We start from the raw sequence: 13,370 nt of genomic DNA on the forward strand, positions 1-13,370 counted from the left end.
TTACTTAATCATGCCTCATAAGCAATCGAAAAGATATTGTATGAGGAAGAACTGATCCTAACTGAAAAATCTCAAGAGTATCAGTCTCAAAATCAAGCCAAAGTGAGCCTTCTTTATGTTTTGAAGACGAGTGGAAGTCATTAAAAATATTTGCTTTTCTGGTTATTTCCACACTCTCGTCGTGATGAGTTTCGAGAATTTCGTTGAGAGTATTTCATCGTATCTCCATCCACCATCCTTCATGACACTTCTCAAAATCTGCATTCGACTCTTCGCTTGTTTTCTTGCAGAATAAAAATTGATCCCGTAATGCGATAAGTGATTCGAATTTTGCATGCTATACGTCAATTAACCTGCGGAGGCCTACTTCGTCCATTGGAAAGGAAGTTTACTGCACTTTCCGTTGACATGGGCGAAGGCATTTTGCGATGCTTTCAACTTACCTTGATCGAAAGACGTTTGGGCCGGTTCAGTTTTTGAATCAGCGCGACTGGAAGTAATTGACCCGATTTCGTATGCACCTCTGCGCCAAAAATAAACGTAATCAGAATCACTTGGGTGGTTGCAGAAATTTCTGCAGTGTCAAGGTATCCAAGAGTGCCGTGTCAATTGCTGGCAGCTGGAAGACAACTACTACTGGAAGGCAGCACCGCGTTGACATCGATTTAGTATCCACTCTCCAATTACGCCACGGAACGAGTCTCGTAGCACTAACTAATCACTATGCAATATTGTTGTGCATGGTCATTTTCATTTCATTCATTCCTTCTTATATGGTACTCTAGTAGATCATAAACTTTTACGATCACTTCTAATATCAATTAAGCTGCATGCGCGAAAAAATCTGCCTTGTTTTATATTTTGTCACAAAACTGTCGAAAATCCAAGCAACCACAATATACGATCAAATCCACTTTTTTACAATGCAATTCCCGGTTTTCTTCACTTCTTTATTTCACCAAATATCATAAATTTTCACTACGAGCGCGCTTGAAAAAGAGCACAAACAACCGGCACCTTTCTTCACATCCACGCTGCTTGAGACCACGAGCGAATCGTAACCGCGACCATCTGTCGAGAACCCGTGTAATCAACTGAACTGCGCGAAGTTGAATCGAGTGGAGCGATGCTCTCCTCAACCGGGAATGAATCAAACCGTTTTTTTAACCCAGAAATATGCGAATGAAGCAATAGAGAGCAGACATACCTACATCAGCACCAGACCCAGCAGAAGTCGAGAGAAGAGCGGATTCCCGTTGAATTAATTCGCCGTGGTGCGGACATTCGCAGCTCCGTACAACAACAGAGAGAATTGAGAGTTCCGCGGTGTTTGCCATTCCACCGGCAGAGCATTTCCTTCAGGGATTGAAAAATTCCCACTGTTTGCAAATTGTATCACAGCGAGTTTAGAAAAAATCACAGTAGTCACGTATAGGTAGCATCAAAGTAGATATTTCTGCATGCTTTTGTGCGTGAGTGAATGTGCCTCAAATGCGCTAAAAATAAACAACCAAAGCACACCGAGCAACGATTATCAATTTCATCGCCAGCCTAGCAAAAAAAGCTTTTTTATTTATTTATTAGTATCATTCCGAACATTACATTCATTTCTTATATCTAGGTGTTCTGTGTTTTTAAACAACACTATCATCCTAATATGATAAAACAAATTTAAGATTTTATTAACATTTTGTTAACAACATATTACATTTCATTTGCCGTAACAGTTCAGATCAAGGTATTTAAAAAGGAGGTAATCCAATATGTCAGATTTACTATTCCACCATTTGAAATGCCAAGTGACAACTAGCAAGTTTGTTTTGTTCATTAACTATCACTACATAGAAACAACATCCCATATAACTTTATTATTCAGCATGGTTCGCTTATCAGGCAGCTTGACCAATTTTCGGTTTCATTTCACTAAATCGCTTCATAATTCACGGATTATCAGGTGCAAAATACGTATTGAATGTTCCTTTAGACTCATAGGGTACTTCACCACCTTTCAAGCTCGTGATAACACTTAACAGTCCATCCTTTACCTTTCCGTATTTTCGAAGATATTGTTCCTCATGGAATCATCTTCTTCTGCTGTTCAAAACGCCGGAAAACTACATTAACGATAAAAATTCAATTCGCGACAGAAAAGTTCATCAATTTGGAGAAAATTTTCACTTCACTGTTATCATGTTTGTTGGAGTAAACATTCCCTAACAACCCCATAGAAACGGTAGAGTGAAAAACAGTGTACACAAACCCGCCAGCTAGCCAACTCGCCAGCTGTCACTTCCACCTTCCCCGCAGCCAACCACACCGCGAGACCCACTGACTGCTTAGATCGGTAAACCTGTCATTAAAAAAAACCTTGGTTCAGATTTTTTACAGGTGAGTTGATTTCTTCTGCTTATTAGAGAAAAAAAAACGCTTTGAATTTACTTTACCTAAATATATAATGCATTAATCGTGACAATAGAAGATTGTAATGATTTTTGTCTGGAATTATTATTTATTTGACATTTGTTCCAATGTTTCAACATTGGATATTCTATGTAACTCATTGGTACTATACCAGGGAGGAAGCTTCAGAATAATTTTCACGATTTTATTTTCAATCCTCTGCAAAGCTTTCTTCCTGGTACTAAAACAGCTAGTCCATATTGATACAGCATGGCTGGCCTGAAAATTTGTTTGAATATCAAAAGCTTGTTCTTAAGACAAAGTTTTGATTTTCTATTAATAAAAGGATAGAGCCATTTTACATATTTGTTATATTTGGCTTGAATGCCCTCAATGTGATTTTTGAAGGTTATATTCTTATCTAGCCTGAGCCCTAGATACTTAACTTCATCTGACCAACTCTCAACGTGACACATGTCTACTTGAAGGTTTTAAATAAACGGCTTTTGGTTTATGTGGGAATATTATTAGTTGAGTTTTGGAAGCATTAGGAGAAATCTTCCATTTTTGCAATTATAGAGAAAAAATATCCCAACTTATATGCAATCTTCTACAGATGACACGCAGGCTTCGTCCTTTGGTGGAGAGGCCTGTGTCATCCGCAAACAAAGATTTTTGACATCCCTGAGGTAACTCAGGTAAGTCAGAAGTGAAAATATTGTATAATATTGGTCCCAAAATGCTGCCTTGAGGAACACCAGCTCTTACAGGAAGTCTTTCAGACCTGGAGTTCTGATAATTAACCTGAAGTGTACGATTTGACAGATAACTTTGAATTATTCTAACAATGTATGTTGGAAAATTAAAGTTTTTTATTGTTACGTTCAAGCTTTCATACCTAACTATTGTCGAATGTTTTTTCTATGTCTAGAAGAGCAAGACCAGTAGAACAGCCTACAGATTTGTTGGAACGGATCAAATTTGTTACACGTAAAAGTTGATGAGTGGTCGAATGTCCATGGCGGAATCCGTTCATTGGCAAATATTGAATTTTCGTTGAGGTGGACCATCATTCTGTTCAAAATTACCTTTTCAAAAAGTTTACTGATGTAGGAAAGCAAACTGATTGGACCATAACTAGAAGCTTCTGTGGGATTTTTGTTTGGTTTAAAAATTGGTACAACCTTAGCATTTTTCCATTTGTCAGGAAAATATGCCAACTGAAAATATTTGTTGAATATATCAACTAAAATGATAAGCTACTTTCTGAAAGTTTCTAGATGAGGATGTAGAAAATTCCATCATCGCCAGGAGCTTTCATATTTTTGATTTTTTTTTAATAATAGTTCTCACTTCTTCCAAATCAGTCTCCCAGGAATTTTCGAAAACGTTCTCTTGATTGAGAATATTTTCGAAGTCCTGAGTAACTTGATTTTCAATTGGACAAGCAAGTCCTAAATTAAAATTGTGCGCGCTTTCAAACTGCATAGCAAGTTTTTGAGTCTTTTTCGCAATTAGTTAGTAAAAATTTGTTTTCCTCTCTCAATGCCGGTATTGGCTTCTGAAGATTTTTCAAAATTTTAGATAATTTCCAAAAGGGCTGTTGTTATTTTCAAAATTTTTGTTTCTTAATTGTGAGAATCGTTTTTTAATTTTATTTCTGCAAATCCAGCCATATAATTTTCATAGCAGGATCGCGAGTGCGTTGAAATTGCCTTCTCCTCACGTTTTTAAGACGGATCAAGATTTTCAGATCATCGTCTATAATTACGGATTCAAATTTTACTTCACATTTTGGAATTGCAATGCTCCTGGCTTCAACAATGGAATTTGTTAAAGTTTCAAGAGCTTTGTCAATATCATGTTTCGTTTGTAAAGAAATGTTAACATCAAGATTAGAGTCAATATATTTTTCATAAATATTCCAGTAGGCTTGAAAATAATTGAAAGTGGAGCTGATGGGATTGAGAATCGCTTCATGGGATAGTTGAAATGTAACAGGGACATGGTCAGAATCAAAATCAGCATGAGTGACCAGTTGGCTACAGTGACTAGAGTCGGTTAAGACCAAACCAATCGTAGAAGGGTTCCTAGAAGAGGAAAAATATGTAGCGCTGTCAGGGTATTGAATTGAGTAATATCCTCATCAAAGAAAATTCTGCCGATGGAATTACTTATTCCATGACCGATGTTTGGCATTAAAGTCCCCAATGACAAAAAAATTACTTATTTCCAGTCAATTTTCGCAAGTCCGTTTGGAGCAATTTAACTTGCTTCAAAAGCATTGAGAAAGCAAATAGGCAGCTATGAAAGTATATTTACCAAGCTGTATTTCAACAGAAACACCTAAAGTTTCAAAAACTTCAATTTCAAATGACTAAAACAGTTGATGTTTTATACGCGTATGAATGATGATTGCAACTCTCCCACATGCCCCATCAAGTCGATCATTACGATAAACAAAAAAGTTTGGATTCATTTGAGTTTGGATCCAGGTTTCAAATAGGTTTCAGGGGTTTGTTCACAATTTTCATAACGCCAAAAATGGCCATTTTTGATACCCACCCACCCCCTCGTAACGCATTTTGTATGCATATTTTTCTAATTTTGTATGAACTGTAACATTTTAAGGACACCCACCCACCCTCTTCAGCGTTATGAAATTTGTGAATGGGCCCCAGTTATAACTGCTATATGTATGTTATTAGCTGTAAGAAAATTGAACAGATCGTCCTCTTTACCATTCAAAGAACGAGCATGCCAATTCAAAATATTTAAATTATTATTTATTGGATCCATTAGAAAAACGTAATCCAATAACAATTTGATTAGTAAATTTTACACCAACTTGGACTGCTTCAGTCATAGTGTGGTTTTGAACATTGCATCAATCATTTGATGTTCAGTTTGAAGGTAAAGTAAAGCGCCCATCTAACGAATTGGGAATCGTGGGTTCGATCCCCACCGGAGCACGTGGTTTCTTTTCGCAGTTTCAATTTCAATTTGTTTATTTGATACGTGTTTCGTCGTGTACATGTAAACTTCAAAAACCTTATACCAGCAAGATTCCTTAGGCGCGAATTGCCTACAACTTGATCCTTATGGTGAAGATAAATCGAAGCCAAACCTCAATTTTTCAAGAGCACCACGGATCTGGAGAACCAAGCATCCGTTTGAGCTGAAAACTTAATCGATTGGTCACCACCAGCGAGTTTTCCAGATTTGTGCTCTTGAAAATTTGAGGTTTGGCTTCGATTCATTTTTTTTTTTCTTTTTTTTAATTTCTTTATTAGTATCATTTTGAACATTACATTGATTTCTTATATCTAGGTGTTCTGTGTTATTAGACAACACTATCATCCTAATTTGGTAAAACAAATTTAAGATTTTTTTAACATTTTGTTCACAACATATTACATTTCATTTGCCGTAGCAATTCAGATTATTTACAGGTGAGTTGATTTCACCTGATTATAAGAAAAAAAACATGTTTTTAATTTACTTAACCAAAATATTGGTTTCGATTCATCTTCACCTTAATTAGCTGTGCAACTGTTGTCATTTAAAGTGATATAAGATTGGAAGTTCATAGAAATTCCTATAGACAATTCACGCCTGGATTTGTTTGCAAATTGCAGTGATGCGTTTTATACAAATTGTTGTTCAGTTTATTCGGCGTGATTTAGCATTTAGTACAATCTTACTACTCAATATATTTAGTCATTGGGTGGTCACCTTATTCTAAATCCAAAGCACGTTAATAAATGCAAAGTGAGGTATGATTATTTCAAACAATAATCTGCATCCTAATAAATGATTATAGCGTCGTTTCTATAGACTTTTTCAACCACAACACCCAAAACGTATCATACGTGGAATACAAAACAATTCCAACGATCATTTGAAAAATATTTGGTTTTTAATTGGTTATTTGTATGCCAGCGCAGCTCACTCAGCATATGCGAGACAAAACTGTATCAGGCTGGTGCACTATGTGTCGTCTTTACTCAATGTGGGATCTCCGCTCTCTACCGTTAACCATAGTCATCACGCATTCACATCTGCAATGTACAACAGTTGCTCAGTGCAAGGCTTAAGCCAGTCCCCGTCCCGACAGCTTTATGGTGTAGATTTATGTCAGAACCCTGACTGACTTGCACTTGGCCTTTGGGTTTGCACAAGAGACAAAAAATCGATGAGTCACTCCTTAACTCGTGGGGTGCTTTTCGCGAAACGTCATATATTTTGTGCCGTCACAGCAAATATTGGATGACTGCTTTTGGATTTTGATGAGTTACTGATTAATCATCAACTAAGTGATTCAACCGGATTTTGGGTTGAACCGCTTCCCATATAATTAGGTGTATGTTGATTATTGAGTACATCTACTGACAAATGATGTCCGGTTAAATGAAGCCGGAACAAACAAATTACCAACGTAAATTGAAAGCCAAATTAAAAAAAAAATGAATAAACTTCTTCAACACTTTTTTTTTAATTTAGAAGATATTTGCTTGTTCTACAACTAACTAGGCCATAAAAAATTCATTTGATTTTCTATACAACACATGTGAAGAACATTGCGACAAAAAAAAGGATAACGGAAGACTGTATCAAAGTCGTTATCAAAACCTTACCTTGATGGTTGCCTTGAAAATTCACATTTATATTCGATTGAACAGTAAATATCTGTCAATGACCTATCAAACGAATACCCGCATCGAATAAACTTTAACCTTCACCCAAATCTATTACAATTGATATTGACATTTCAAGATCTCCCAGGCGCCTGCATCTCGTACCTAAATCCCATACGCACTGAAGAAAGAATTTGATCTGTAAGATCCAACAATTACAGCGAACGTGGCTGGATGCATCAAATCTCAGAATCCAATCTTGACATTTTCGTTATCAGATCAATCAAATCATGAACGATCTGCTGCGAATGCGTCGTTCAAATTTTGTTCATTTGCTTGCGTGTGCTCTGTAAGACGAGAAGATAAATAAACTCAGGCTAAGAGCTATTGAATATCATGGCAAAGCAGCAAAGCGTTTCTCGTTTTTCTGTTTATTGGAACAATCTCTATGGATTCTGAACTTTGCCGAACTTAGCGTTCTCGCAATTTTGTTTGTTGAATGGTTCGATATGGAGGTCTAACATAGCAACTTGATTTAATAGATAGTGAACGGGGGTGCTGGATAGTTACGGTGGCGATGGTGAACAATCTTATCGCAACAATTATGGAGCAAATAATCGCTTCTCTGTGATAACGTGTTATCTTGTTTGCTGCTTCGTTTCCGATGAAAAGTATCTAGGAATTCTTAATATTTTAGTTCACGTAATCAAAGACGAGTGCGACTATGATGATATGTGATGATTACGTAATTGTTTATTTTGAACAAAGGATGTGAGATTTTTCTATTGAACGGTATTAAAATAATCTGGAGACAGAAAAAAGTTAAAGCACTTAGCTATATTGAACTGTCTCCTATATGCCTATGTGTTCTTTGTGGGTCTTGAATAGTTAGTTTGTTGTTTTTATTTGAGACGCTTTTACTGATAAAGTAGGGTCTCAAAACGAATACATTGAATAAAGTTCGCTAAATGTGGTGAAAATGTAAAAACGGCCGCGGTGCGAAAACGAAACGGTGCGATTTTTTTCAAGGAGGAAATTGATAATGTTAAAAACTGCATCACAATCGCGGACAAAATATCAATGCACTGCCTCAAAGTTCGTATAGGAATTACTGTGGAAAAACAAAGCAATCCATTCAATCGGTCATAGTGTTTGTCCACGTGCTCTTGGGATTTAGAGCAACGCTGATACTTTTAGATACATTTGTCAGCTACCACTTCGCCGAAGACCATTTTCAAACCGTATCAATTAGTAATTAGTTATAGATTTATATCCAATCGAAAATTCTTCAACAGAGCTCATTTATCTTCTGAACAGGCAACATTGAAGCATCTGGTGAAAGATAGCACACACAATTCATGGCTACTATGTTTAATTATTATAACAAATCAAAAACCATTTTTTGAACCACCTTAATACTAATATACTGCTGAGAGAGACCCGCGAAGAGGAAAAATATCAACGTCACATGCAGCCCAAATTCCGCTGTCACGAAACGTCAAATGCAGCCCACCGTTTTTATAGCTGCAAAAATGAAAAGTATTGTATTCACAATAAATTGTTTCTGAAAACGTCGATCGGCGGAGCAGTTTTTTCCAAAATTTCTGATAAATCTAAACACAAGATTTGTTATTTTTAATGTCTGCTACGTTTGCTGGCATGAAATTTCACTCAAAAGGCAATTAATGATTCGGTGTGATGCAAACGCAATCATTTTTTGCTGAGAGGTTTATGTGAGGGTTTGAACGGCTTGCGCATGATTGGTATAAACACAAAGTGGAATAAAAAAAAACTCAGCAATCACAGAAAAAGAAGACCATCTTCGCGAGTCTCGTCTCAGATATACTGTATTCATGTTAAGTTTGGTTATGTTTATTGGAAAGCTTATTTTAATCTGTTAGACAGATGAATTCAATTCACCTGTTAGAAATATGAACTGATGCATCAAATGATATGCAATCAACGAAATGTAAAGTACAGCCACAATTAATTTTACCAAATTAGTATGATAGTGTCTACAAATATATGAGAACTATAAATATATATTTGAAATGTTAATAATAAATCGATATGTACAAATATAAGCGTTCCTTATTATTCCGAATATTATTAACGAAAAATATTGAAATCATAACATAAACGTTGTACTGCCTACCCCAAGTAAACTGTAGGTGAAAATTTCTAGCTCAATGTCAGTGTTCCATGATCTAGATTGGAAGCAAATGCTCCGGTCACGATTTGTCGATAGATAATGGCATGTGGCTACGATAGTTCGAGCAGAATGTATTTGCTCAAAGTGCCATGATAAGCAACGCGGTGGAAAAAGAAAACCTGTGAATCGTACCTTCGGTGTAATATTTACGCGCTTTGAATTACTCATACTGTATTTTCGCATCCGCAGCGTCATGGACATATGGAGGTTGGCTGTCTAGTATCGGTTTCTGTACACGAAACAAATGGTTTTCTTAAACTGAACGTAAGTGCAACCCAAGTTGCAACTACCAATACAAAACGAATTAGACCCTTCAAAATCAGTCAGAAATCTGTCTACGAATCTTTATGTAGATCGTTTACACTGTTCAATTTTGCAATGGTAGTCTGAGATTTAAGCTTATTAATTTTGTTTTCATATTTCTTCATACTTTTGAAAAATCCATTATCATTTTTGATGACGGGTTTTGAGAATCTTTTTCAAAATTATAATAAATTTTAGGTTGAGACTGCTTAACAAAAAAAGGTAAAAAATAACTTGACTGCGGATCTTGATGAATACAACAGAAACTCTCGAGTTGTCCAAGAACTTCCGGAAATAAAAGACCTAAGCCCTACAAAATCTACTAGCGTTATAACCGACTGTTCGATATTTTTTGAAAGTTGACCAGTATGACCAGTAGACTGCAGTGTTCAAGATGAAGGATTTTTTAGTTCAACGGTTGATTTAATAACTTCCCATACAAATTTCAATCGCGATGCGCATATCGGAGACGAAACTGATCGTGCTCAAATTTTGTACAGTTTTGAAACATTAGAAACTATGATCTGGTTGGATTCATTGAAATTTTCGTTTTTTCCAATCAAGTAACTTTTTGAGAATTGCTGGAATAGGGACGGACCTGGTGTAGTGGTTAGAACACACGCCTCTCACGCCGAGGACCTGGGATCGAATCCCACCCCCGAGATAGTCACTAAAAATTTCAGTGACGACTTCCTTCGGAAGGGAAGTAAAGCCGTTGGTCCCGAGATGAACTAGCCCAGGGCTAAAAATCTCGCTAATAAAGATAGAAAAAAAAAAAATTGCTGGAATAGTTGATAGCTGCAATAGCACGTGGCATTTATACTGCGGGTAAAATTAACCCATCATGGTGAACCTTGGAAAATGATCCCAATACTGCCCATGTTTGCATAGTCGACGTAAGCGCCAATGCAAAATGCAGTTTTTCATTGATACTATACTCTATACTTAAAACCTCTAACGGGAGCTTCATTTTTTACCGCTTTAAAAAAGTCAAATCACGATAACTTTTTTGTTTTTCGATATTTTTGCACCAATTTTTCACAAGCTCTCAAAAAATATGTTGTGAAAAAATTAAGCAATTTGGTGCAGTCGTCTTTGAGTTATGAGCATTTATGTTTCTGATATCACACTGGACAAATAAAGATCTTGAAAGCTCTAAAAACCTCATATCGTAATTTTCAGATTTCTCCAAGAATACTGAACCGATTTGTATGATTTTTTTCAGAATTTTTTATTTATTTATTGTAGGAGAATGTCTGTCCCCCAAGGAACTTCGGAATATCCTCAAATCTAGATTCCCAATGATGAATATCGACACGGATTCTTAAACTAGAAGAGTTTTTTGAGGTCTTGTGAAAATATGGTGCAAAAATGTCGAGAAATAAAAAAGTTATCGCGATTTGAATATTTTTTAGCGGTAAAAACGAAGCTGACGGTAGAGGGGTTAAGAGGGCAGGATCCGTCATTGGTTTCGGAATTTTCAAAAGCAGTTTTTTCGTTAAAAATCAAGATAATTTACAGGAAAATGTGTCTACTGTATCTTATTCTCCAACCGAAATACAGTGCACATATTTTCGTCGAATAATTTTTAGTTTTTAAGAAAAAAATGCTTTTGAAGTTTCGATGATGACGATGATTACGATGACGGAGCGTTGAACGTTAATAACACACTCGTTGGATATGATATGAGCACTTTTTTGTTCTTGAGTATTTGAATTATGAGAGGGAAACGGATTGACATTTGCACATACACCAAATTATCCGAACAGACGTCCGGTTTATTTAGTGTTTCGGATTCGGATAGTTTAGCGTATAAACCAGGTTGTTTTTTATCTCGCGTCAAATAGCTTCTCAATCAAATTGCTATGACAGTGACTTGGTGTTTACTTCAATTCATCCATGAAATTGTACATCAAATTCATTGATTGGATGGATAAAATTATGTGTGCGTTTGCAGATGACAAAAGAAATAAAATAATCAAAAAGCCTGCCCCAGTCGACTTTTGAATTGTAATCTATACCAAATGCAAAGACTATTTGACCGAAACTGTTGAGAGATTCTAGAATGCAGCTAGGAACACAAATGCGCCTTTTTTTTATTCAGAAATGCTATAGTGTTGGTGGTTATTTCGACCATGCGAACATAGGCTGCAAAGGTGCGTCCACATTCAATAACATGGGTAGGACCTGGGAGGGAGAAACCAATACAAAATTTCTGTACGTCATAGTGAGCCGAGATTCCGCTGTCACGAACTGTCACTGTGAGCCCAGATCTCAAACATTGGACTAACATGAAAAAAGCGCGTAACTGATTAAAACACATTTTTGTATTTCTTCAAAAGGGATGAAAATCGAATGAAAATCAATTCATGCACATAACGCAAGTAATGTCTCGTGAGCACCATTTAATCTGATTGAACATAAAGCATTGAAAAAACGCATCGTTCTACTTTTTCCAATGAAAATGAATATTTAGTGCATAGAAAACTGTGGCTCTTTTTTCATGTTTGTCAGGAAAGATCGAAGGTGCACAACAAAAGGAAACTACCGATTTTCTCGAAGCCTGCCTTGATTGTTGTTGGCAAGCTGGAGTTATCTTGCAGTTCAAAATAACGTTGTCTTATATTTCGTGTGTAGTATCGGTGCCTCCCTCCCAGGGTAGGACAAACGTTCACAGAATCTCTATGTCAAAGGAAGTTCAGAAAAATTGTCAAATTAATGGAACCCTTGACAGAAGATTGAGAGTGCCTGTCCGACATTTTCACAAGAATGAGGAAGCTCCAAGATCATTGGTAAGATCAACTTCATTGATGATTCATTACTTAATCAAAATTTATATCTTTTTTCGGACCAGTTCACTTAGAACATACTTGACAAAAACTAGAACAAACTGCGAAATTCAACAGCCAGTGATATTGTTCTATAATTTCCTTATTAGAACATCAAAATGATGTGAATCTATTCCTTTGTATTCTATTTGAATTATGATTGAAGAATACCGAAGTATGTTAACAGAGCTTACAGCAGGGCTGTTAGCAGATCTCTTTTTTAACGATTTGATCTTTTTGTAATGCAAGTTCCTTAACATCCTTAACTTTGTTCCTTATTCTGCCAAATTTAGGTTCTAGAGAAAAATTTCAGAGACTATTACGCGTCTATTACACAGGCTCTTCAGAAAATTTCTCTCTGATTCCTCAGGAAATAGCTTCAGTAATTCTGCTAGTATTTTCTTTAGAGATTTTTTCGTGTATACTTTCTGGGCTTCTACAGAGATTCCTCCAGAAATTCATCTTCTGATGCCTTTACCAATTCTCCAAGAAAATCTTCCAGCGGTGTTTCAAAGGATCCTTAGAATTACAGAATTTGCTACATGAAATCGTTGAATACTCCGATGCTTCAGTAATTTCAACAATGATTATAGTGAAAACTATTCTCAGTAATACCCCCCGATATTTGTCTACTAACTCTTTCATGGATTGCTCCAATAATTAGATTTTACAAAGATTTCTACAGGTACAGTACCGGACAGAATAAAGTACGCATTGACCGTTTTTCCATACAAAATGATCAAGTTTGGAGTCTTATAACTCGGTTTCTAGTTGTCCGATTGACCTGAAATTTTCACCGCAGCTTGAAAGTAACCTCAAATTTGCTAGGCTAGAAATTCATAGTTTTTCATTAACGAACTTTTAAGTTATCGCAAATCTCAAATTTCGAGAAAAATTACAAAATTTTAAAGTAAACATAATTTTTAAATGAAAATATTTAGAGCAATATGTCCTTCTGCAAAAATGTACAATTTGATAAGACACACAAGT

General features: G+C 36.0%; 1 protein-coding gene across 2 annotated transcripts in view; it reads right to left on the reverse strand.

The window, feature by feature from the left end:
* LOC5575831 (aminopeptidase N) overlaps positions 1-1,143 on the reverse strand; it is a 72,543-nt gene extending 71,400 nt beyond the window's left edge. For both annotated transcript variants that reach the window (XM_021838759.1, XM_021838758.1), the window contains exon 1: positions 444-1,143. The gene's annotated coding sequence lies outside the window, so the exon portion shown is untranslated. The remainder of the gene's footprint in view (positions 1-443) is intronic.
* Between the last annotated feature and the right edge of the window lie 12,227 nt (positions 1,144-13,370).

Source organism: Aedes aegypti, chromosome 1 (genome assembly GCF_002204515.2).
Source record: "Aedes aegypti strain LVP_AGWG chromosome 1, AaegL5.0 Primary Assembly, whole genome shotgun sequence".
NCBI classification, from domain to species: domain Eukaryota; kingdom Metazoa; phylum Arthropoda; class Insecta; order Diptera; family Culicidae; genus Aedes; species Aedes aegypti.